Raw genomic sequence first — 3,578 nt, forward strand, 5'->3', positions numbered from 1 at the left:
AGCATTCTAACACTCTTATGGTGTACATGCAACCCTATACCTTGGATCTATGTTTTCTCTAATATACATGCAAATACTAATATTATAAGGTATTACCCTATCTAGCATACATGCAAATACTAATATTCGGGTAGTAATATAGATAGAATACATACCTCTTGTAGTGTAGCTTGACTCCATGGGGCTTGAGTGCCTAGTGCCTCAAATGTGACACCTCAAATGGCTCACACAACATCAAATGCTCTTGGAATAACTTAGAGAGAAATCTACACTTCATGAAATCGGCTAGCCTTTCTTTTACACACACTAGTGGCCGATTTTGGTGAATAATATGATGCTTATATAGTATGTTACAATTAGGGTTACACCATATAAACCCTAATTGTCATGACCTTTCATTTCCATGACCCATGGGTTATGTAACCTCCATGGAGCATCCTATGGGTCTAACCCAACTTGATTATCCATGGAGCTTTGGCCCACTATATAAGTTATGGATGATTTACACAATCAACCCATATATTTAATTAGTTTTCTTTTGATAACATAATTAATTCTAAATTAATTCTTGATCAATACTAATTAAATATTATTATTCTTATTATTAATATATTAGAACTTATAATATATTAATAACCATAAGTGTCTTATTTCTCTCATTTAGTCTATCCAAGTGCATGATGCCATGCAACCCAAATGGACCATGTCGGGTCGGGTCAAGTACATACCAAATATAGTTATGGACTTAGACATTAATCCAACACATCCTACCATCTGCAGACTGATGGTCAGAGCGAAAGAACAATTCAAACACTGGAAGATATGTTAAGAGCATCTAAACTAGAATTTCAAGGTAACTTGGATTAGCATTTACCACTGGTAGAGTTTTCCTACAACAATAGTTACCACTCGAGCATTAAGATGGCACCCTATCATGCTTTGTACAAAATGAAGTATCGTACGCCATCTTGTTGGCATGAGGCCAAAGGAAAGCAACTTATGGGTCCCAAAATAGTCCTTCAGACTGCCTAAAAGCTAAAAATGATTAGTTAAAGGATGTTGGTAGCTCAGGATAACCAAAAGAGCTATGCTGACAAAAAACGACGACCAGTGACAATTGAAGTTAGAGATTCGGTATTACTTAAAGTCTCACCATGCGAGGGACTTATAAGGTTTGGAAAGAGAGGAAAGTTGAGTCTGAGGTTTATTGGACCATTCAAGGTTCTTCATAGGATTGGGAACAAGGCTTAGAAGCTAGAATTACCAGAAGAACTAGATAACATTCATAACATTGTCTATGTGTGTTAGGTTAGGAAGTTCACAGGAGAAGTTCCCGATATAATTCCCCTTTTGGAGTTAATGACAGATGAAAATGAGAGATTAACCGAAGAGCCTGAAACAATTGTTTACCAGAAAACAAAGAAATTATGATGCAAGATTGTTTACTTGGTGCTTGTGCAATGGAAACATACAAATGGGACGAACCTCAACATGGAAACAGAGAATAGCATGATGAGTCGCCATCCACATTTGTTAGTTGATACATGATACCAATATGAAATCATCCTAAGGAGGAGAGAATTGTAACACATGCATTTCTACACTAAGCATTATTTTAATGATGTAATAGTTAGGGTCAACAATTGTAACCTATTTTGAAGTATTGAAGAAGAATTATTTGAGTATTATGTGATTTATGTGCAATATACATGCTTATAATGTAACGTTCGGATTTCCATGTATCATAATTTAAGTAATTGTTTTTGAGATGAGAAGAGGGACTCGACGAGTTGACGCCTAAACTCGTCGAGTATGATCGCGACTGATGACTTGGATTAATGAATTGACTCGACGAGTCCGCGCTGTGGACACAAACCCTAAATCTTTGGGCTTGTGCCCTATTTAAGGGTCTTTATGGCCTTCATTTGCAGCCACACATACCCTTTAGAGACACCATTCGAACCAGAGAGCATAGAGAGAGAGAGAGAGAGAGAGAGAGAGAGAGAATAGGATCTAATTTCCTTACCTTAGAGCATTCTTGCAAGGAAGAAGGAAGGGATTCAAATCTAGGTTGTTTAAGGAGCTCAGATTGTTATCACTCCATCAAAGGTTGTTGTTTGATGTATGAATCCATGCCTATTTTCGTGTATATAGTAGATCCCATGAATCTAGGTTTTCTTTACCACTTCTTTAGTTGGGATTTTGAGCATATGGAGTCCCAGTGAGGAATAAACTTTGGATCTGGACCTTGAGAGGTCCAGAGAGTCCCAACCATCTAGCTTTATGCAGTCCCATGAGAGTTTTAAGTCTAGGTTACCATTTTATGAGTTATTTCATCAAATAGAGCCATATATGCGATGCACGAACATAATGATGGGACCTTTACGTGACTTTTGGGTGCTAGAAGGTAAGATCTATAAGCTAGAGAAACCGATCTGACCTCAGAAGGTCATTTGAGCATTTTCATGGAGGAAACTCTTCGAGTCCATGAGAGGACTTGAAGAGTCGGATCGTATTGCTACGCAATTCATGATCAATGGTACTCCATTGAGTAAAGGTTAACTCAATGAGTCAAGTGAGGCCTTAGGAGGATTCAAAGAACACGCATGGACTCGCCGACTCACTCGAGTGCACTCGACAAGTCTGGTCAAGGCGAGACCATTGACTGGAGTTGACTTCTGTTGACTTTTAGGGTTTGGTCAACAATTGGACATTCGGACAATTGGAGGGGTAAAATGGTCTTTTCCCCTTTTGACAGACTATGGGAAGGGATTAGACTATCCTTTGAGAATCGTTGTTAATTAGAGGTGAATTATTTTATGTGATTAGGCGGAGGCTAGATCAGTATTCTGAGTTCGAGACTTTTCGAGATTACCCGAGGTGAGTCTTCTCACTATACATTACCTAGAGTGGTATATATGTGCAGACCAGATGGTCTTATGTGTATATGTATGTTTGAGATTTATGTGCATTACATTATATATATATATATATATATATATATATATATATATATATATATATATATATATATATATCCTATGTATTATATAGACTAGACCGAAAGGTCCAACAATATAGACCGGACTGGAGGGTCCAACGATATAGACCGGACGACCAGAGGGTCCAACGATATATACCGGTCCAGAAGGTCCAACGATACAGACCGGACCGGAGGGTCCAACGAGCTACTGGACTGAAGGGTCCCACTGAGACACATTGACCGGAGGGTCATACCGAGTTATAGCCTTGAGTGGCTTATGTGTTGTATGTGGTATTTTGGGGAACTCACTAAGCATTTATGCTTACCGTGTTATGTGTTAAGTGTTTCGGGTACTAGCGAGGATCGCAGGAAGGCGTCGGCATGATTTGTACACACTGGCAGAAGATTATGTTTTTTTGAGATTTTGGGATATGTTTATTTGTGATAACATTCGATAACATGAGTTTTGAGAATATTATTTGAGTTTTATTGTGTTGAAAAATGAAAAGTTGTTTTGAAAAATTACGTTGTTACAAGTTGATATCAGAGCTTTGGTTTGATGGATTCGGATGCACCTTTGGGCATATTTGAACTC

This window comes from Lactuca saligna, chromosome 3 (assembly GCF_052625555.1).
Source record: "Lactuca saligna cultivar CGN05327 chromosome 3, ASM5262555v1, whole genome shotgun sequence".
Lineage (NCBI taxonomy): Eukaryota > Viridiplantae > Streptophyta > Magnoliopsida > Asterales > Asteraceae > Lactuca > Lactuca saligna.